A 23654-nucleotide genomic window follows, 5' to 3' on the forward strand; every position below is an offset into this window, starting at 1 on the left:
ATGTCATCTTTATTTAATATTAAATTCCCATGTTTCTTTGGGTCTGTTTACAGACTTTGTATTCTTTTCATTTATCTACTCAAGAACCAGTTCAACACTATTTGCTATAGCTTCATAATACATTTTTATTTCCAATAATAATTCTCCTTTATCATTCTACTTTCTAAGAACTTTTCTTTCTACTCTTCCTGTTTATGCCAGGGCTGTGCATGGTCCACACAGAGCCACAGAGAAGCCCCTGCTGTGCTCAGGATGACCCAGTGGGAGACGCTGCACCTGCAGTAGCAGAGACCTCCCGACATCAAGCTCTTCGAGACATGGAACACCAATGATGTGCAGATCGGTGACATTTCCCTGAAGGAGAAGTATGTCAACTACCTGCCCCACAGTGCAGGGCACTATGGGGCCAAGCGCTTCCACAAGGCACAGTGCCCCATTGTGGAGGCCTCACCAACTCCACCATGAGGCAGGGCCGCGACAATGGCAAGAAACCCCTGACGATGCTCACTGTCAAGCATGCCTTCGAGATCACCAGGCCCTGGTGAATGCCATCATCAGCAATGGCCCTGGAGGACTCCACTCGCATTGGGCCAGCTGGGACAGCAAACAGCGGGCTATAGAGGGGTCTCCTCTGTGCTGTGCAAATTAGGCTGCTGTGCACATGTGCTGGTGAGGCTGCCTCCCAGATCATCAAGACCGTCGCTGAGGGCCTGGCAGATGAACTCATCAGCATTGCCAAGGGCTCCTCCAGTTCCCATGCTATCAAAAAGAAAGAAGAGCTGGAGCACGTGGCTAAGTCCAACCCCAATGGCCCCAATAAACCTGTTTCCCTTTGGGTCAGAACCACCGAAGCAGGAGGAAGGGGGAGGGAGGAGAGGGAGGACTTTTCTTTCTATTGTTGTTTATTAACTTTTTCATATAAACTTTAGTATCAGCTTATCTGGTTCTCCCTCCCACACACACACACACCAAGAGTGCATTGATGATATATTTTTTGAGATTGTGTTAAACGTATAGATAAATTTGGGGATAAAATAAATAAAATATTAAGGAATAATCCTAACAAATATACAAGATCAATATGAAAAGTCTTTCTAAATCTACTAAAGAACACAAAAGAGGACTCCCCAGTTACATACCGAAGCTTGAGAGGCATGACCGCATGCTCACACGTATCATTAACATATGAAATAAAATTGGATCTTGTGCTGAGAGATATCTTCACCTAGGTTGATGTTCCCTTGTAAGTTTAACATGAAATTGCAAAGAGGAGCTCCTGGGACAAATGGGCAAAAGCTACCCCTTTAAAGAGGAATAAATTTATTTCATAAAGAAAGGGAGCAGGGAATGGGGAGAGGAAGACAGGGAGACAAGTAAAATTTAACAAACCGTAAATAGAGAAAAGTCAATCAGGTGTTAAGCATTATAAAAAAAGCCACCAGTGGGTCAAAAGCCTGCCATCCTTTCTCAGTGGTATGGAAATTTTCTAGAACTTCAATTACATCACCTTAGCTACCCTTTATCCTACAGATGACTCCTAGTCCTTGGTAGATGTCAGGTAGTTGGACATACAACACATGAAGAGCCCCATACTAAGTCCAACAGGCCTCAACAATTTCTACTAGCTAAACAATGTCTGGATCCTTCAGACTCACTCAACAAGCATCATTACTGTGTTTACCATGACCCAGCATCCCATGAGGTCCCAAGGGCAACATCTACTCAGAGTGAACACTTAGGAATGGGGAATACACTGAGAGTTACCAATGTAAGTTCTTCTAGTCATTAGAGCACTTTAAGATGTTGGCTTTCATACTAGAACAAGAAGTAAAATCCAAAGAAAAGAAAGGAAGATTTTGCTATCGGTAGACTATTTTGGGTAGTCTTTGGGAAAGAGGTGTCATGATTCACAGAACAAGTTTCTATACTAAGAAACAAGGAGAACTGCCCTTCAGAGAAAATGTGAAGATCCACCTTTCCTTGTGGGAAAGGGGCGGGGGGGTCCGGTGAATTTTCTTCAGGCATGACAATACCTATGCAATTCTGCCACTGACTCGTTGAACCTGTTGACACAACTTTTCCATGCCATTGTCCCACAACAAACACACCACAACACTTCCTCCACCCACTCATCCCCTTTGCTACCTACTCCTTCCTAGGAGACACAAATAGCCTTGAATGAAAGTAACTGAAACAGTTCCAATAATGTATTTCATCTCCTGACTATGGAACACATAGTGGTGCCAGGAATTTTGCGTGTATTTTCTCAGTTAAATTTCACAACCACCAACCCATGATGGGCTCTATTTTTTCTTCTGTTTTGCAGATGATGAAATCAAGGCTTTGAAAGCTAGGTGGTTCACAGAGGTCACATAATTAGTGGAAAAGCTGACTCTGGAAATCAGGTCTGTTCACCTTGGGTTCCTGAGATTTTCATCATTTATCTTTAAATCATGCCTTGGTGCCTCTCTGTCCACATTTAGAAATCACAAGACCTTAAGTATATGGTTTAAAGGAAATTTACAAGAAGTCTTGGGACTTTTCAAAGGGCAAAGTCCCTCCGCCCCCCACCACCCGCCACCACCACCATATGCCCAGTGTGTAAAAGTTTCTGAACCGGTGGGTTAAAAGAAATGTTACCTCAGGGGTTTTATTTGGAGCTCAGAATATAAATTTAAATTATTGCTTTCCAGTCTTAAAAGGAGTTCAGCCATTTGAGGAGGCAACAGAGGCCTTGAGTCTAGCTTCTTTGTAACTTTATTCAAAATCTTAAGGCTGAAAATAATATTTTTATTTTCTCCAGCTTTATTGAAATATGATTGACATGTAACATTGTGTAAGTTTAAGGTGTACAGTGTGATGATTTGCTATACATATATAGTGAAATGATTACCACAAAATAATTCGATTTAATTAACTGAACTTGAGAGCCGACAGGGAACGCTAGGGAATTAGAGAGATTTTCTTCAATTACTGATGGACTTAACTGAACTAAATACCAGCAATTCCCATCCTCAAGGAACACGCATATTAATAGAGAAGATGACAAGCAAATAATAGTGAAACCACCTCAACTAAAATAAGAGGAATTGGGGTCTAAGAGGACTAGTGATAAGCATACTCATCCGGGTCATTCAGCAGCCTTCCAATGACCTGACTCTGCATCATTTGAACCTGAATTTGGGGGATCCCATTTATAGTATTATAGCAAATTTTTCTCTAACATTAATATAATGGCTGTTAGATCAGTAGATACGTAGGGAGTTCTGAGCACCTAACCCATGTCTGACCACAGGAAATGTATATTAATTCACCTACTCTACAATCAAATCCCACTCACCATTTCTTCTTCAGCACCCTTTCGACTCTCCCATCCCACCACTAGAAGCCATATAGTGTAGGGGTTGAGAATAAGGACTGAAGGAACTAGTTGGATTTGAATCCAGTTGCACTTAATCAGCTGATGATACTGAACAAGGTATTTCACCCCTGGAGGCTCAGTCATAAACCTCAATCATTTTTTTTTTTTTTTAATTTTTTTTTTTAAATATACCTTTATTGATTTCAGAGAGAGGAAAGGAGCGGGAAAGAGAGAGACAGAAACATCAATGATGAGAGAGTCATTGATCGAGCCCACAACCCGGGCATGTGCCCTGACCGGGAATCGAACCCCGATCGCCTGGATCCTAGGCTGACGCTCAACCGCTGAGCCAAGCCCGGCCGGGCCATAAACCTCAATCAATTCATGCCTCCCTCATAGGTTTGCTGTGAAAATTAAATGGGATACTGTATGCAGAGCTCTTTGCCAATGAACAGCATATATTAAGTGCTTTCCTTTAAAAAAAAAAAAAAAAAAAGTAGCTTCCTGGAACATCCATTTTCCTAGTCTCCATCTCATCAAATCCTGGGGAGACTAAAACCTCAATCAAGTTCTCTGTCCCATGGCTACTTTCTCCCTGACTATTTCAGCTCTTACGAGAATGACTTCTAGTAAATAATCAACACCATACACTTAAGTGCTGGATATTAGATTTATTAGACTCTGGCAACTCTTAAAAAGGACGTGGTGGCATGCGGGTGGGTTGAGGTGGATAAGAGGTAGAAAGCCAAGCACTATTTCCACAGTGTTGTTCATGCTGGTCCAGGCTGGCCAGGCTGCCAGAGTGTCCTAAAAAGGGGGTGAGAGGGGACTAGAGACTGCTTTTCTACCTTACCTTCCTAACCCTCAATCTACTTTCTTGTTGTATTACCTAAGGTAAGGCCAGGCCTTGGTTGCGTTATCTATAAAATAGGCTGGATCCAGTTTTCTCTAGTTGAAGTCACAGAGCTGAACCATATCTTCATGTAAGAACTCTTCCAGCTCCAGCTCTGAGATTCTCCTGGCACACGTGGCCCTGGGAGTGGGAGGGTCCATCACCCTGAGGCCAGGTGACCTGTATATCTGGTCATTCTAGAGGCCTCCATACCCTCTGAGTGAAAGGGACATGTTGTTCTTATTTCCCTCTACTCCCTCCAAAATCTAGAATTTCTCTGCAATCAAGCCATGAGCCAACAGCTACTAGCACCCAGGCTGCCAGCAGGGCAGTGCCCAGGGCTCATTGATGTCAACACTGATGAGGAAGGATTGAAGTTTGGCTCTGCCTGTCCCTTTCTGTGCTATCTTCAGCCAAAGGCCTACAGGCTTTCATCTGCTGAGCTGGGCAGTGTTAAACAACAACAGTATCCTTCCTTCCTCCTGGGACTCCCACCCCTCCCTCTGGCGGCTGTCTCAAAGGAATTAACCAGCAGGGACCGGATAGCCCCTGCCATTTAGACTTCTTGTAAAGGATGAGGGTTTTGGGTGAGACAGCCAGCTTCTCTGCTTCCTTTAATACTGGCCCGGGTGACTAATCTCAAGGAGAAATGAGAAACAGACAGAAGAGGGAACTGCAGACATTTTTTGGCTGGAGACTAGATGGGGATTTTTGATCAAAGAGACCTGACCCAATCTGTAACCAGGCAAGGCCTGTCTCCCCTAGATATTGCAGGGGAAGATTTTTGGCGAGAGAGACCAGAAGCCCAAGGCCAACCCTATCCCTAACACAGTGGGAAGGTAGCTGTCCATGATGGCCATCATCAGGTTGTGCCTTCCCAAGGGCACCTGGCCAGTCAGGGCTGACACCAGGCCAGTCTCCACCTGCCAACCATGTGGCCCATCTGCCCAGAGGGACTTCCTTTTCTGATGCTCACAAAGGCTCCATAAAGGCCAGCGTGGGCCCTGTGTGTGCTCATGTACCAATGCCTCCTGACGGCCATGCTGGGTGGTTTTGCAAATAAAAGATCAGTAGCATCCTTAGAGGCAGCTGCCCTCCCACACCCTTACCTCCCAGCCATGACTTAGCTCCCCTCCTTCCCTTGTTCTTCCTTTCTTGCCCCCTTCCCCGGGCATTATCCAGTCCCCCTCCCCTTTCCCATCCCTTCCTTTTTACCCTCTCCCTTTCCTTTCTTCTTCCATCCCAAACTATAGTCACATGCTGTGTGGCCAGATTGTCCTTAGACCTTCAGAAATACTCTGGAAGGTGGGGGACAAGTAAAAGTGGAGGGAAGCAACAGAGAAAGAAGTCTGTATTCAGAATAGTCTTTTTTTTTTCTTTTTTCTGTTTAACTTGTGGCCTTGGGGTTAATGTCAGGTCATTCTAAGAGATGGAAAAAACATCAGATGGGTGGATTGAAGAAACTTCGAGCAGAAAGAACTTGAAGAAGTGATTTATCCCTGCCCACAGAAGTTAGTAGACACAAATGCTGAGAGCTAGCATACCTGAGCCTTATTTTTCTTTCTAGTTGGCTGCTATAATGGGCAGAATTACATCCCCTCCCACCTGGAGATGTCTGTGCCCTAAGCTCCAGAATCTGTGTGAATATATTGCCTTTTACATGACCAAAGAAACTTTGCAGATGTAATTAGGTTTACGGTCAGCTTTGCAGTTGACCTTAAAATAGGGAGATTACCATGAATTCATGGTAAGGGTCTCAATCTAATCATACAGACCCTTAAAATCAGGGGAAGCAAGAGAGGGACAGCAGAATAGAAAGTGAGAGGGATGTGAAGTGTGAAGGGACGGACACACCAGCCCCCTGCAGATAGCCAAGCCCCACAACCACAAGGAATGAATTCTGCCAACAACCTAAATAAGTTTGGAAGTGGATTCTTCCCCAGAGCCTCCATTAAGGACCACAGCTCTGTCGACACTTTAATTTAACCCAACGAGACCCAAATCAGACTTCTAACCTGCAGAACATTGAGATAAAAAATGGGTGGTATTTCAAGTCACTAGGCTTGTAGTAACTCACTTCAGCAGCAATGAAAAACAACTGCCAGAGACCTCTGAGAAAGTCGAATAATAATAATCTCTCTTATTTCTCTGCCCCTTTAGGCAAACAGTCTACATACATGGACCTGAGAATGTGTTCCTCACTGCTCCCAATTAGTTGTGTTGCTAGTACACGAAAGTCAAATGCAAATCCATCTGCAAAACTGACGAATTCAAATTGCTAAAGTGTTCTCTAACCAAAACTGTCACTTTATCTTCAAAATATTAAAAAGCATTAAAAGCACTTGGTACAGGATTAAAGAGGAAGTCACAGTCATGAAGAGTGGAGCACGCAGAGCGTGGATTGGAGCAGAGAAGGCAAATATAAAGTCAAATCCTTTAAAGGCAAATCCTTTGACTCAGAGCACAGCCATCCAGGCCAAGACCCCATCCCTGTCCTTCAGTCCACATAAGTCTCCCCAGTACCACTCAGTCACCCAGCAGGGGCTGGGGGCAGGGGTGACTAAGCCGGCATGGCAAAAAAATTAATTAATTAATTAATTAAAGGATCCTTTGAAGGATCTTATCTGGGAAGGGAAGGGAAGCATTGGGGAAGAAGGGAGGAAAGACACGGGTTAAGGGCCGGTGTTCGTACAAGATTAGAGAGACCTGAGGATTTTCGTTGGACTTGGCCATTAAGCCAGTTGATCAAGCAAAGGACAATACGGTACAGAGCAGAAAGAACACGGAACGGGCTCCTGGAGAAGACATGTGGATGAAGAAGACGAAAGGGGGAACCAGCAATCAGCTAGAGAAAGGCTGCTGTTGCCTGGAACTGGAGGCAAAGAGGGAAGTGTGGGGTGGGCGACAGCCTCAGCCTCCTCCGTGGGCAGAGGCCAGAAGGTCTGCGGGCAGAGGGAGGCTCACAGGGTCGAGGCAGGGCTGGGGGGACAGCTGTGGAAGAGGCCGCATGACCGCTGTCACGATGATTGGAATTAAACCCTCTGCATGAGTAAGAAATTCTGTTAGAAATGGAAAAGGAATTTGTTTAGGCTGCAGCCCCTGGAGGTGATTTTCCTCTGAAGAGATAACCAACTTACTTAGAACTCTTTTGCCCTTTATTTTTTCAACTTCTCCGTTCATTTTAATTGCATTGGCCTTTATTCTTGTAAATAATCAAGGAATATTCTGGGATGAAGCATGTCACAGCATGCCAAACAGCTACACTCATTTCTCCCCGCGGACAGAGTTAGCAGCCACCGAGGTCACATCATCACCCTGCCCGTTCTGGTGACACCGCTGTTCTCATGGTGGAGAATCGCAGGGGGTCGGGTGGCAATCACAGAGGCTGTTAAGGACCCCTTTGAAGTGGGACAGGTTCCTGGTGCCGAGGGGATAAGTCTGCCTTATGTAAATGGTATTGTGGCACAAAAACTCTGACAGAAAGGCGCAGCGTCTCCTGCAGAGACCAGCTCATGGGGCTGAGCAAGACGCTCTCTGCACTTGTTAGCCTCAGCAAAAAAGGTGCTCCTGGAACAATTTGGTCAGGAAGACAATTGGATTCTTTATTTTTTGACACAGGAATGAATAAATCCTTATCCCAAATGCAAAGCAGGCATTAAATCCAAGGACAATAAATGGTGAGACCAGCATTCCAGGAACAATCACAGGCTTTCTCTGTGAGCTCTCAGTGAAAACAGTCCCACAGGGCTTCAAAGCGACATGTGGACTTCTCTTTCTCTTCTTAAGTAAACAACATTAAGAAAGAGCAAGCACTCCTACAGCTGTGGATGCCCAGAATGCCTCCTTACCCTGTCCCAACCCTGACCCCCGCCCAAGGTCCCTCATCCTGTCTGGCTTAAAGAGACGTGCACACAGTGACCTTGAGGTTGAACTTGAAGCTATATGGGTGCCCCTTTGAGAGCAAATATTGAAATAGATATTAAAATAGTCTTCAAAGCATAATAAACTTTCCTAAAGCCCTAGCACACCACTGCTTTTTCCCAGTACTCTGAAGATAAACATGTATTTCTTTAAACAAGCCCTGATATTGATCATGTATGTTTACAAAATAGATAAACTTGGGGGAGGGGACATCAGTTCACATTGAAAAACTGTGCATTGGGATACTTTGAATTAAAAACTCCTTAATACATTTTAAAAATTAGTTTCTGCCCGGCCGGGAGTAGCTCCATGGTTGAGCATCCACCTAGGGTCCAGGAGATCACGGTTCAGTTCCCAGTCAGGGCACATGTCCGGGTTGTGGGCTCCGTCCCCAGTGGGACACGTGCAGGACGCAGCCGATCAATGACTCTCTCATCATTGATGTTTCTCTCTCTCTCCCCCTCTCCCTTCCTCTCTCTGAAATCAATAAAGATTCTTTTTTTTAAATAAAATAAAAATTAGTTTTTATTTATAGGAATAAATGAATTGGTTCTTCCAGTACAAAGGGGCATACTAGTTAGTATTCCTTTAGCTCAGCTTTCAACTCCTAAAGGAGAAGTTTTATGCTAAAAACTGGCCTGAAACAAAGTTAGTACTGGTCAGGATGGGACCTGGAGTCAGCTGCCCCTTTGTTTTCCACTTCTTGACAGGCTGGCAGAGTGCCATGCCCATAAAAAGTCTGGTCTTTGTAGGGGCCGGCCAGGCTCTTTGTGGAGTCACCTCTTGCCATTTCCCAGAAATCACTCCTGAGTCAGGGAATTGCAAATAAAGTTAGCTCTGCAACACATGATCCCCTCCTCCCACACACATCCCTCCTTGAATCTCGTGGTTTACGTATTCCCACAAGGTCAAGTCAAGGACATTTGGTAACATGCAGAGTTATGGCAATAGCACATGTAGGACCAACAATGCAACAAACTCCGAGATTAAAAATTCCTCTAATTCCATGTAGGATTTCACATAGGACTGCCCCCCTTTGACAGACAGCTGTTCTTTTCCCACAACAAGACCAATGTGTGACCAATGCTTTAGGGCAGACAATTCCAGTTCAGTTCTATGAATAGTTTTGCCCTGGACCTGCCATTTTCTGAACATGAGGGTCACAAAAGAAATTGAAAACCACATATGGGCCTCAAGGACTTCACAATCCAGACAAAAGACAGAAAATACACACACCCATGAAACAGTTTGCTGATTGATTCATTCAACCACCGCTTTTTTAAAAGTATCTACTTTGTGCCAGGTACTATACAAAAGATACTGGAAAAATAACAGATAAATAATGCTTGGACCTGTCCTTAAAAAGCTTTTAGCCTAGCAGATGGAAACAGACTCATCAGTAAACATAAGCTCTAGATAGGAAATATGTCGGGGCCTGTGGTGGCAGGACATTGTTAGGGGCAGAAATAACTTGGACGTCCAATAAAAGCTGTAGGAGTTCATTGAAAGTGCAGCCAAGACCAAGGAAGACTACATAGAGAGATATGATCTGATGACACTCTTCATCAATGGTTAAGATTTGGATAATTAGAGGACAGGGGTGAGGCCATTCTGGGGAGAGAGACCCATTTAAGACCCATTTAAGCTGGGTACTTCCCAAAACAGGGAAAGATAGTAACAACTGGAGTGGAGCACTATGTATACTTACAGTTCTTTAAAATGCAGCAAAGTATCCAGCCCCACACCAAAGCAATTGGCCACAAAGAGGTCATCAGTTAAATGACAATTAAAATATAATGCAGATGCCTATATAAGTCTTCCAGCTCTGTCACTTATTTTCTCTATAGGGAAAAGGGAAAAGATTTCCTTTCCCTCCTCTGGTTCATTTTGGATGGTTAAATAATCAACTCTACATGAGACAGCTTGAGAAGAGAAAATAAAATTTAATTTCATGCACACAGAAAGCTCACGTACATGGGCGAGCCAGAGATAGAAAGGGAAAATAAAGTTTATCTGACCTCCTGAGCTAAGGATGAGGTAAGGCACCCTGAGGCTTCAGAAGGTCATTGCAGGATGTGAGAAGATCAGATATCTAGTAACTACACTCACAGCAGGATGCATACATTGGCTTGGCAAAAAGAATCCGGGCTCTGCCTAAAAAGCCACACCAAATTTAGTAGCTAATTTCAATAACGGCCCTGCCGGGCGTGGCTCAGTGGTTGAGCACTGACCTAGGATCCAAGAGATCTTGGTTCGATTCCCTGTCAGGGCACATGCCTGGTTTGTGGACTCGATCCCCAGTTGGGGGCGTGCAGGAGGCCGCCGATCAATGACTCTCATCATTTATGTTTCTCTCTCTCTCTCCATCTCCTTCTCCCTTTCTCTCTCTGAAATCAATAAAGATATATATATAGTTTAAAAAATCAATAAAGATCATTTCTTTTTCTTTGAAATTTACAATTTGAGCAAGGTTTGTCTGGATGGTCTCTCTCTGTGCTACATGGTATGAGTTCTCCCCACCCTCTGCTTTCCCTCTCCCTCTCCCTCCCCCCCACTGCACCCCAAGTGGGGATACATAAAAAAGGCAGCCACCTGCACCTAGAAAGAGAGTCCTCATCAGAGCCCCATAATACTGGCACCTTAGTCTTGGACTTCTCAAAAGTGTGAATGTAAAGTCTGTTATTTGAGTGACCCAGTCTATGGTATTTTGTTATTGCAGCCTGAACTAAAATGGGAAATGTATTAGTTTGGAGGCTGCAAGTCCAAGATCAAGGTGTTGGCAGGTTGCTTTCTCCTGAGACCTCTTGCCTTGATTTTTAGGTGCCCACCTTCCTGTTCTGTCCTCGCTGTGTGGGTGGGCATGTGTCTGATGTTTCTTCCTGTGTCAGAATTTCCTCTTCTTGTAAGGACACCAGTCATTTCGGGTTAGGGCTCATCCTAAAGATTTTATTTTAAATTAATCACCTTTTTAAAGACTGTCTCCAAATAAGGTTACACGTTGAGGAAATGGGTGTTAGGGCTTCAACTTATGAATTGGTGGGGGAGGGGGGCACAATTCAATCCGTAACCAGCAGGAGGGATAGAGAAACAGAAACCACCATCAGTAGGCCAAGGAACAATGTCACATCCTAGGAAGGGCAGATGGGATGGGATATATCGTGGGGCCATCTGCTTTAGTACATTATCTACTTCAGTGCCCTACCCTTTCATCTTTAATGAGCATGAATCTTGATTTAAATAAAATATTTTGCAAGTAAAGCTTCAACAGGAGTTTCCCTAGTTATGACCTTTCCACTAGTTTGCTGTCCTTAAGCTCTTCCTACACAAAGTTTGGAAGCCACCACTATCTCTGGGTGATGGAATTAGGGATGCTCTATAATCTTAATAACCATATGAACTCTTACAGATAGATGATGTGTTATGTGGAGTGCACAGATTCAGAAAAAGCACGTTCTAAAAATAATGCACTGATGGAATGATCGAATGTGGCATTGCTAAAGTACTGCAGAAACTCGCAAGCAGAATCTGAATTGTAGCAAATGAAAAGATTGTTCTACCCACTGTGTTTCAGGACTAAAGTTCCCCATGTTGGCAGATAGTTATCTTAAAAACTGTTTTTATTGTTCTTTATCTGATTAGAAATTAATATATGCTATGGCAGTCACTATTGCCAATACAAAACTCTCTATCTTTTTTCCCAAAGATACATTATCTTTTTTAAAAAGTATTTTAAAATTGGGATTACATTAAAAAATAAAGTATAATACTATATACCCCTGTCATCTCCCCAGTTCCCACCCCTTTTCTTAACATATCTTTCAGAATTTGTTGCATATAAAGCAAATACAAATACAAGTTTTCCTTTTTACCTCCTTTATACAAAAAAAAAAAAAAAAAGCCCGCCAGCTGTGGCTCAGTGGTTGAGCATCCGACCTAGGATCCAGGCAATCGTGGTTCGATTCCCGGTCAGGGCACATGCCCGGGTGGCGGGCTCAATCCCCAGTCGGGGGCGTGCAGGAGGCAGCGGATCAATGACTCTCTCATCATTGATGTTCCTATCTCTCTCTCCCTCTCCCTTCCTCTCTCTGAAATCAATAAAGTTATATTTAAAAAAAAAAAAAGTAGCTTATATTCCACACTCTTCTATACACCTTGCCTTTATTACTTTATATCTTAGAGCTCTTTCCATATGAGTTCATAGATATGAATATATCTCTGATACATTTAAAGATATTAGGTTGCTCTCCATAGAGCCTTGACAACAGAACGTGTTTCAGACTTTTGTATTTTTGCAGATCTTGTTGGTAAAAACTTGTATCTTTGCATAATTTGAATTTATGCTTATCTTACTAGAATGAGGATGAGCATTATTTTACATGTTTGAGAGTCGTTTGCATTTCCTATTTTCTGAGCCTAGTCTTTTCCTTTACTCATAATTCTATTTGATTGTTGGTCTTTTTATTACTTTCTAGAAGCCCTTTATATGTTAAAGAAATTAGCCCTTTGTTGAAGATATGAGTCCCATTCTGCTTCTAAACCCTAATTTCTGTTCAGATATTAGGCTACTTCAAACACCCTGGTACAGGTTTGCTGTAGAAAACTTAGAAAATAGAAAAAGAAAAAATAATCAGTCTAATCCCACACAGGAGATCTCAATGTTGATTTAAGCAGAAAACTTTTCTTGACCTATTTCTTTAAGGACATGAGAGTTGCAGGAAAAGTACAGAAGGGAACATGTACTGAGTACCTACTATATGCATTTCATTCACATAACCACATTTATAGTTCTCACAACAGTTCTAGCAGGAAACTTCCATTGTATAGCTAAGAGACTTGAAGCTCAGGCAAGTTTAAAACCGAGACCAAGATCACAGGGCTAGTAGGAGGTAGACTGGGGTTCTTACTTGGATCTGTCAGACCTTGGAGTCCCTTCCCTTTCTATAGCCTCTGTCGCCTCTCTGCCACCCATGTTTCAAGAGTCTGCTGTTACATCCCTGAAGATCCATAACAGCTGAACAATAGCCACCATATTGAGAGGCTAACAACCATGAAAAAGATGACCGAGACCTCGCTGTTGTTTTGAATACCACTAAATTCATTCACTCCCAGTCTCGGAATAGTCACAGGTCTGGAACAGGCACATTCATCAGGAAATAAGGCCCAGCTGGCTGCCCCTGGCTCCTGGCCACGTGTAGACAACCCCTGGTCATTTGTCAGTGGTCCCCAGGGGTGCCTGCTTTGTGTTAAAATCCTGGTGGTGTGCCTCATTCCCCTGTATAATTGCCCTGGTCATAGCAAGGCTGACTAAATCCTCTTGATGCTCCTGCTAATTCCACGGGCCCTGCAGGCTAGAAGGGCCCAGAAACAGAACAGGGCACACCCAAAAGTGCAGTCCAAAGGCTGGAGGCTCCTCCGGGTTTTTGGACATGAGTAAACACTTCATTGTCAAATTGTCAACATGCAAATACAGGCAGGGCTTTCTTCTGGGCTGGAACAGAAAGCCAGCACTAGAATTGACATCAGGGCTTCCCAAATGCAATTTTCAAATTGTGCTCTGAGGAGCCCTGTGACGGTGAAGGAGGCTTCCACAGGGGCACCTGTGGGATGGGGAAAGGTGACCAGGTGAGGGTCTTGCTTTCACACCCCAAGTTCAACCGGATCAGCTGTACTTATATTTATGGCTTCCACATTAGATCTATTGGGAGGAAGGGCTGCCAGCTGAGACAAGTCTGAGAACCATTCATTTTACTGGTGTGGAAACGGAGCCTCAGAAAGGGCTCGATGCAGCCGGAGCACATGGGGAGTGAGTGGCAGGACCCAGATTAGTAGCCGACCCCTCGACCAGAGCTCTTTCCACTCTTTGGGCTCCATCACCACATGCAGTCCTCCTGTTTCCTTTGTTCGAGACACTCACTCTTATATGAAGCTGCAGCCAGCTGTTCCTCAGACCCTAGCTACGAATCAACTCCCCTGAATCCTCAAAAGCCCCTCCATGCGACAAGCTTTCAGTGCGTGTTCCTGGCTTGTCCCTCTTCAGCCGCATTCACAGAACATCCTACTCAGTGGAGTGCGGGGCCGAGCCTCACCGGAGCCCGATGCAAAGCAGAGATGCATGTCCCTCTGTATGCTTATCCAACACCCTCCTAGAGCCCTGGCTGGTTGCTCAGTGGTTAGAGCCTCGGCCTGAGCACCAAAGGGTCCCAGGTGTGATTCCGGCCGCGGCTGCAGGCTCAATCCCAGGCCCTACTTGGCACTAGTCCGGGAGGCAGCCAATCCACGGGTCTCTCCTACACCAGTGTTTGTCTCTCTCCCCTACCTCCCTCCCTCTCCTCTTCACTCACTCTCTGAAAAAATCCTCGGGTAAGGATTAAAATACAAAAATAAAAACAAATAAACAAACATCCTCCTAGATTTTGAACCAAGTGGAAACATTAGTGAAAACTCTACAATTAAATAAAAAACTTATCTATATATAAAGCCCTGTGAAGTCTGATTTGTCTGCTCACCATTGTCGCTCCTCATACACCCACCCAGGGGTTACAACAGCCCTGCAGCCCCAACAACCAAGGGCTGATTGGAAAAAGAGCCGTCCCTCCGCACAATAACAGGGTCATAAGCCAACAGCAACAGCTTGTTTTTAGTAAAATTTTTATATTTTCTTCATCATATATTTTTACGTAAGTTTTAATTAAGCATTGCATTAAATATTTATTTTTTATTTTAAAAAAATTCTTGGTTACTGAGTTTTTTTGGCACTCCCTTAAACTTTGTGCCTCACTCACCTGACCCTCCTCCCAGTGCCACTGCTCCTTGTAGCCTGACAGCTCCTCCCGCCACAGGGCTTCCCAGACCCCTGTCTAGTCATTTATGGAACTCAAAGATACAATAGCCCATAGGGCCTGCCAGTATTTTACCTCTCGTGTCATCCTTAAAATTCCTGAAGGCCCATATTATTATTTATCTCAGTCCTTTGTCTGCACCCAGCTCCAAATTGGCAGTTCTCCCTCAAATCATAATTCCTCTTGGAAAGTGATGTTCTTACTCCTTCTAGCAGTTTCTCCTCCTGTGGTTGCTGAATCAGAACCTTTACCTTTAAGACTGGGTCAGCCCAGCTGGTGTGGCTCAGCGGTCGAGCATCGACCTAGGGTCCAGGAGATCTCGGTTGGATTCCTGGTCAGGCCACATGTCTCGCTTGTGGGCTCGATCCCCAGTCAAGGGCATGTAGGAGGGAACCGATCAATGACTCTCTCCTCATTGATGTTTCTATCTCTCTCTCTCCCTCTCTCTCCCTCTCTCTGAAATCAATAAAGATATATTAAAAAAAAAAAAAGACTGGGTCAGACATGCAGGTTCCAGAAAGCTGCATGAAGATGTTTCCATGATGGGCAGAGATCATCTGCAGTTCCCAATTAAATTTGTATCCCTAAAATGTCCTGAGCCTTTGCGAGTCCTTGCTTAGACAAAAATAACGTGGATTGGGGCTGCCTTAGTATGGACTTCCCAGGTGCCTTCATTCCTGCGTGGCTCTTGATTCCGACTTGGTCAACACCGGCTCCCAAGGGAGTGAGTGGTATGTGAACACACTGAGGCCTGATGGCAACTAGTTATGCAACTTCCCTGGCTTTGTGACGCACGACACAGGTGCAAAAACACAGGGCTGAGAAGGGACAAGAGTGTTGTTTTGCTCTTTTCCTTCCTCCTGTAATACCTCGGAAGTGCAGTTAGCGACATGCTTAGCCACTTGTTTACCCAAGTTAGTCCACAGTGCTGGATGTGGTGGGCCGTGGCTGGCTCTCTCGCCCCTGAGCCCCCCAGCCCCCCTCCGTCCTGGGGCAACCGGCCGCAGGAAGCACGCTCAGCACACGAGCCCCCTGAGCTCCCACTCATGTCCCGGTCCCCCACTGCAGTGACTGCCCTCTTCCGTTTACGTGCCCCGTGTCTTGCTCCCATCCCTGAATCCGGGATGTACCTTCTGAAGTCTATTTTTTGGGGGTTTTTTTTGGTGGTTCTCATTAAGGCTAGAGGGGTCAGGTCACTGGGGAGTCCTTTTGGATGCTCGAATCTGGATTGGTTTCCCTTTTGTTCTGTGGTTATAATCTGAGAGTGCTGCGGGCAGGCCTGGAAATCCACAGTGGCATTTACAACAGAAGCAAATGAAGATAATTCGGAATTCTATTTTAATGTATTTATTAACTTGTTAGCCATCCTTACTGTGTTATGTTCTTAGCGTTTGCTCTAGGAATTACAATAGACATTCTTAATACTTCACAGACAATATAAAATATAGACATCCTCATCATTTATGCTATAGTTCTAACATGTATTACTTGTACATACATTATAAAGTCCATATTAATATTAAATTTTTTGCTTTTTCTTATGTATAGACAATGCTTTTTCTGTTTTTTTAAACATCAGTACATTTTGGATTATATCCCAGACATTATGAAAAATATGTTATAGAAACTTTGGATTCTGTTATGTTCCTCTGAAAAGTATTGGTTGGTTGGTTTTTTAACTATTTCTTGTGCGTGCATGATTCGGAAAATCAGTCAGAGATTTAGGTTGAGTTTAGAAAGAATTTAGGGCTTTCCCTCTCTCTTTCCTTTTTAGGATTTTCATTTCAGTTTCCAGCAGTTTGGATTGCCCTGAATTCCGTCATTAGATACTATTTAGATTCTATTTTCCACTGGCTTTATTCACCCCAACAAGCCACAGATTGGGGCCCACCCTTAGGATGAACACTGTAAAAAGGGGGTGGGGGAGAATGGGCCCAGTGCCCATGATCTGTGAAGCAATTCTGTTCCAGTATTCATGAGTTTTCATTCACTCTCTAGTCCCTTCAAGTAATTGGGTTTTTTTTTAATGTTTTGTCCAGAGTTCATAGTTTTTGTATTTACAAGGGTTGGCTCAATAGATGCTATATGAGCAAATTTGAACTCTCTCAACTCTGTTGATTTGATATTTCTTCTAATGTCAAGATGGGTGGGATAGGTGGCGATGGGGGACAATTTAAAGTTTAATTAACAACCTGGTGATATTTTCAGCTTCATAAATATTTCTGGAGTGCCTTCTAAGCTCCAGGCACTGTGACAGTTACTGAGAATGCAAAGATAAATAAAATCCACCAGCCCTGCCTTTGGAATAGTTGACACTTTCATTCCGTTAAGAAAGTGCTTCCTTCTGGCCTGTAAAATGTGGCCACTTTCTTGGCATCAGCTGGGAAAAGAAGGGGTTAAATTCCTTACCACATCTGACAGGGATGGGTAAGAAGCAACGCAGTTCTCTGCCAGGTATATCCTTGCTTGTGCTATTTCACTTTCCCCCACACCAACCAATACTCTCATCGATCTTCTGTTCCTCACTCTCCCACAGATGAGAAAAATGAGACTCTGAACGGTTCAGTGCAACTTGTCTGAAGCCACATTGCCAGTAAAAGGGAGGAATTGGCTCTAAACTCTGGTTTCTTTTCACTTCCATTAACCAAACTTGGAAATAATCTGGTCTCCACCGCACCCTTCCTATCTGGCTCTGAACACATCAGGAAACTTAAATTTCCTTGTCTGTAAAGATAAGAGCCCAGCCCCACCCTTCCAAGATTGACCAGATCTTTTAAGGACCCTTCAAACGTCAGGCCTAGACTGCAAATACTAAAGATGAATCACCTCTGGGGTCTTTGGTTTTAATTTAGGAATCTCTGAGTTTCGGGCAACTTGCACACATCACCCTGGGTATATTTTTCCCTGAACTCCCCTTGTTCTAACCCTCACTTAGCATGTTTCACTGGTGACCTTCTAGTGTGTGTGTGACTCTTCAGTCTCTCTGCAAGGATTGTAGCACCTTAGATGCAGCAGTGGTGCCTATAATAATAAACATAATAATAATAAAGAAGAACAACAGTGCCTCCATTTAAAGCAGGTCTTTTATTTTCTAAGCTCATTTTTTAGTGATTATTTCATGTGATCTGCACAACACTTTGGAGTCGTCCATTGTTTTCTTTCTTCTCCAAATAAAATACTAATTACATTTTTTAAATGTCTTTTTTTAAACCAGAACATTATTTCTATTTTAGGAATTCAATTTTAATGTGTCAAAGAACATCAGATCCCAGAGAGATTCTCAGTCCCTCAGTGTCAGGGATTGTTTCTTATTTTCCCTGTATCCCAATCATCTAGCCCTTTGCTTATAACCTAATCAGCACTTGACAGAAATAATAGTAATAAACCCACTACTTATTAAGTTTTAATACAATACCTCATTTTATAAATGGCGTGTAAACAAATATTGAAAAATCTAGGCTCAGATTCCAACCCTGCCACTCACTAGGGTCGTGAGTTTGGCCAAAATGCTCCCCCTCACTGGGGCTCAGTTTCCTCCTATGTAAAGCCTGAGCAACAATCCAGGACTGTGAGAGGTGAGTTACATTTCAAGAAAAACCTAAGACAGCGGTCCTCCCTTATCCGCAGTTTCTCTTTCTGCACTTTCAGTTACCTGCGGCCAACCGCGGTCCGAAAATATTAAATGGAAAATTTTAGAAATAAACAATTTATAACTTTTAAATGACATCGAAGTAATGTGGTGAAAGTTCATTTTGTCCTGCTCTGTCTTGCGCAGGACGTGAATCGTGTCTCTGTCCAGCCTATCTAGAGGGTAGGTATAGTACAATAAGACATTTTGAGAGAGAACAGGAGAGAGAGACCATAACTTGTATTACAATATATTGTTGTAATTGTTTTATTTCATGATTGTTGTTGTTAAATCTCTTACTTGTAAATTAAACTGTATCATAGTTCTGTATGTATAGGAAAAAGCATAGTGTATATATAGGGTTCAGTGCTCTTGGTGGTATCAGGCATCCACTGGGGGTCTTGGAACGTATCCTCTGCAGATAAGGGGGGGACTACTCTACAGTGTCTGGTCCAGTGTGCTCTCCAGAATACTAATTCACTGGTTTTTAAGTAAAGAGAATGGCATTTTTGCCTATTTTTTAAGATGTAAAAACAAAGGCCCAGTCAGGTAGTCTTGTCCAAGGAACACAAAAATTGGCAGTGATGAAGATTTCCCCCAGCTTCCTCTCCAGTGCCTTTCAATTAGACTGTGGCTGCCTTAATCCTAAACTACACAGTAGATACTTAACATAATAATATTAATATCCACTGCCATGTATGAAGATCCTGCTATCTGCTAAGTCTGTTAGATAGCTACCATACCTGACTTATCTGCTGGGTCTGTTATTTATTATACCCGTTTTGCAGATGAAAACAAAACAACAAAAAAGGCCATTTTGAAAGTTAGCCAACTGCTGCAAGGGCTCACAGCCAGTAAACGGCAGATCTAGGATTTGAACCCACAATCCAAGACTTCTGCTCTCTCCGTTGATTCTTTGCCCTTTATGCTATCTTTCCAAAACAAAAAAAATGGCATGGAAATAGGACAAATTTTTGGAAAAAATTGCACTGTACAATCACTTGATGCAATGTATTCAGGGGACAAAAGTCCCTCATTTATTTTCTGCCTAATTGCTACAGTCCTCAAGTAGCTTATCAGGGGGGCTGGTTTTGTCTACCCCTAGGGCGCAGAACAGAGGGGGGACTTGGAAAGAGTTCACCCCAGCAGGGATGGGCAAGATGGGCCCAGGGTAACAAACCCACCAAGAGTGCCACAGACTGACGGACTCCGATGCTGTTTTCAGGAGGAACACTCTGAACTGAGTTGTTTGGGTGCAAACATGTTTGTCTTCTCAATACAACCGGACTCCTCCAACATGCTGTTTCAGAGATATAAGCTGGACCGGTCTGTTTGCTTGTGAGGGTCAGCTCCGAGCCGATGTATTTTGGTTGTTCTTGGCTCTACAAGCGAATGGTCATAAGGGAGTGATTGCTGTGGCTTCCCCAACTTGGCAACCAAAACTCCGGGGTGTTTACTGGGCATGTTCAATCCTGACAGCTACTCTCAGCTCTCGGGAGAGACAAAGGCAAAGAGGCAAGGAAGGAAGCCAGAGGACGGGCAAAGAAGAAAACCTAGGTCAAGCCAAAGAGGATTAGGAGTTGTCAAATGAGCCTGATAATACATAAATAAGACAAATGAGATCTGTTCTGAACTTTCACAGGACTTAACTCCCTTACTGATTCAGGCATGGTGCTAGAGCTTTAGTCAGAAGCTCTTCCCATGTAGAAACTTAGATATATACATCTGAGCAGCCACGTGTAACTGCTTTCTGGCTATTTCCTTTTAGGCCCTGCTGACAGTAGAGGTGCAATGGACCAAAGAGTGTAAAGTAGCAATGCTGAGTTTTACTAGAAGTGCAACTACAGACCCAGGAACCGAGAGGCCAATCTCCACAGTGGAAAAAGCAAGAGGACGGTGTCTCACGTGAGCATTAACTTCAGAAACTGGAGCAAAATCCTTTGTTTATCCACGGCAGCAACACCAGGCTGAGTACACGCCAGAGGACCAGGGTTCTAGTGTGAGTTTTGTAATGTTGTGGCCTCAGTTTCCAAAAATCTGGGCTTTGGGACTCTTGCTACAGAAAACAGGGAGGCAGCAGGACATGAGGAGAAGTGAATCAAATTTGGACTCAACAGACCTGCAGGAGCTTAGTTAACGTCTCACAGTTGACTCAGTGCCAAAGTTATTTTTCAGCGATTATTTATGGAGCACCTCTAGGCTCTGGGGATGTGGCAAAGAACAAAACACATTAAATCCCTGCTCTTGTGGACCTTACCTTTTAGGAGGGGAAATAGTTGATAGGAAGCTAAACAAATATGTAGACAAGGGATATAATGTCAGATAGGAGCAAGCTCGATGAAGAAATAAATTAATTAAGCAGGATAGAAAAGGGGAGGGGAGGTGCCGTTTTAGTTAGAGTGGCCAGAGGCAAATATCAACCCCAGAAAGTTATTGTGAGAAAGCTAAAAGATGACGTATTTTAACATATTACATCAGGAGGCAAAGTACCAAGCGCTGTTGGCTTTTTGTTATAGCTGTTGTTTGAATGGCTAAAATGACTACTTCCCATAAAATAAGAGCAGAGTTTGCAGGCTGCTCCGACAACTGGGGAATAAAGCTCAGCCTGCCAACTCTGCCATTTCATATTCCCTGGTTTCTTTCAGTGCTGCCTTCTCAGGGGTTTTGTGTGTGTGTGTGTGTGTGTTGTTGTTGTTTTTGTGTTTTGTTTTCCAATCCTGCAGTAGGAGCTTGACTTCTGGTAGCAGGAACTTAACGAATATAAAAACTTCTTAGAAGCACTGGTATTTGATGCCACGATAATTAGTTCAGGGTTTGTCTCTGTTCCCGTGTTCCGGCTCAAGGCTTGGGGGCCTGAGGCCTGTTTGTTTTGGAGAGATCCATCTACCAGGTGGTAGAACCTTCCCATTCAGGAAATGAGCCCCTGAAGATCAGGCCAGTGGACTCCCTCCGCCCTGAGCACAACAAAGGGCTCCACTGTGCGGCCACCTCCCAGCCCAGAAAAACACCCACAGGTAGCAATATGCTGACCGTGCCCCAGCCTGACTCCTGGGCTCAAGATCCTGACTTACATCTCTGAGAATTCATGGATTTCAGGGTTTCAGAAGAAAGCCAGTCATCAGAGAGCTGACCTTTCTTCATCAGAAGCAAAACTCTCTGTTTTGCTCAAGTGTGACTCAACATAGATGTTTCTAAGACGTTTCCTCCTTGATATCAGCGCAAAGTTTTACTATGGGTTGGAGAACGTTGGACAAAAAGGTTGCAGATCATTGTAATAAATAACATTATGGGAAATTACAGAATAAGAAAAACATTTTAAATGTTTCTGGTTGTCCGGCCAACAGGCACTTTCCAATGTAATTTGAATCTGTTGTTGCTCTTCTCACCTAAAACCTTATATGGAATGAACTTTTCCATAGAAACCCATGGCAACCAGCCTCCAAGCGAGCCCCTAGTGATCCTCGCCTCATGCTATTCAGGTCGTTATGTGGTCCCGCTTCACACTGAACCAGGGCTGATTTATGTGACTGGTAGAATAGAGCAGAAATGTGATTTCAGAGGCTAAGTCAGAAAAGGGATTGCAGCTTCCACTTTGACCTCTTGGACTGCTCTCGGGGGGGGGGGGGGGGGGGGGGAGGTAATAAGCTACTGCTCCATAGGGCACTGGAGCAGCTCTGCAGAAAGATTCACGTGAAGAGCAGCTGGGCACCTCACCCATAGCCAGGCGTGGAAGTAAGCAACCTTGAAAGCAGATCCTCGATCCCAATCAAGCCTTCCAATGACTGCAGCTCCAGCAAACATCTGACCACTACCTAATGAGGGGTACTGAGCCCGAAGAAGCCATTCCTGAATTCCTGACCCACACTAGCTGTGAGAGATAAGGCCACCAGGCTTGAATCTCTTTAGACTGAAAACTAGCTTTAAATGAATGCTATTGTCTGAAAGTTGCATTGGATTTTGCAGTACTTTTAAAAACTGTGGGCATTCTAAAGGAACAAGCCTTCTAAGCCTTGCTTCTGAGCCTGATCTTACACATTGTCCTTTCTTCTGTAGATGATACGCTGAATTTCCTCTCGGTAGTTGGCTGAAGGCTGCTGGAGAGGAGAACATGAGCTCCCTGGCACTTTGTGGCCAGAGCAGGTTCCTGCCTCAGAGAAAGCCAGCAGACAAGTGGACACAGGCAATGGTGGCTGCAAGGCGAACCAGTGAGCTCAGAAATGGCATTGGCTGAGAGGATATGGGTGGGGACACCAACTGCTTGCTTCAGTTTCCAAGCCAAGGCCTCAGACGCAGGAGGGAGGCACAGATCTAGCCATCAGAATTGTGGCTGCAAGATGGTGACTGAGACTTAGGAACAAAATCCAAGCACAGTTATCTAAGCAGGCATTGAAGTCAGGGCCAGACTAGTAACAAAGGCTTCCTAGACCTGAGGTAAGTCTGGGCTTTCTAAATCACTCTTGCTGGGCAGAAAAAGGAGGACACTTGGAGACTGGGGTTCCCCCTCCTTACCACAGGCACAGGATTCACCAGGCTCCCCCTGTTGGGACTGGGCTCCCACTTCATTGCCTTGCTGCTGGCTCTCACCTGACGCAGCTCTTCCTACTATGGGCCACCCTACTTAGGGGACAGCTCAGTCATTTAGAAATAAACTCAGCCAAGGACTTAAGAGAACCAAAGGATAGTGCTCCTCTTAAGGAAATCAGTGAGTTAAAGCAGTGCCTGGAACACAGTAGGTGCTCAACAAGTGTTCGGCCAGCTTCTCCCCAGCCCCTGCCTTACGGCTTCCAGCAGGAGCGGATCCATAGAGCTAATCTAGATCTGCTCTCTGGGCCTCCTTGTATCTTAACAAAGACAATATAGACGGCGACACTGAGTCCTCCAGGTGCGATGGTGCTGCCTTTTCACTGGGAGACCCTCCCCCTTGGCGAAGGGTTCTTCCTGAGCCCCATTAGCTTGAGACAGGTAAGCAGGATAGAGCACACAGGCAGATCCACCATGGGCCACAAACCAGCC

At 44.2% G+C, this 23654-nt stretch overlaps 1 pseudogene; it reads left to right on the top strand.

Annotated features, from left to right (window-relative positions):
* The first annotated feature begins 209 nt into the window (after positions 1–209).
* On the top strand, positions 210–22872 carry LOC107536817 (small ribosomal subunit protein uS7 pseudogene; annotated as a pseudogene).
* Positions 22873–23654: the final 782 nt, after the last annotated feature.

This window comes from Miniopterus natalensis, chromosome 5 (assembly GCF_054644295.1).
Source record: "Miniopterus natalensis isolate mMinNat1 chromosome 5, mMinNat1.hap1, whole genome shotgun sequence".
NCBI lineage: Eukaryota > Metazoa > Chordata > Mammalia > Chiroptera > Miniopteridae > Miniopterus > Miniopterus natalensis.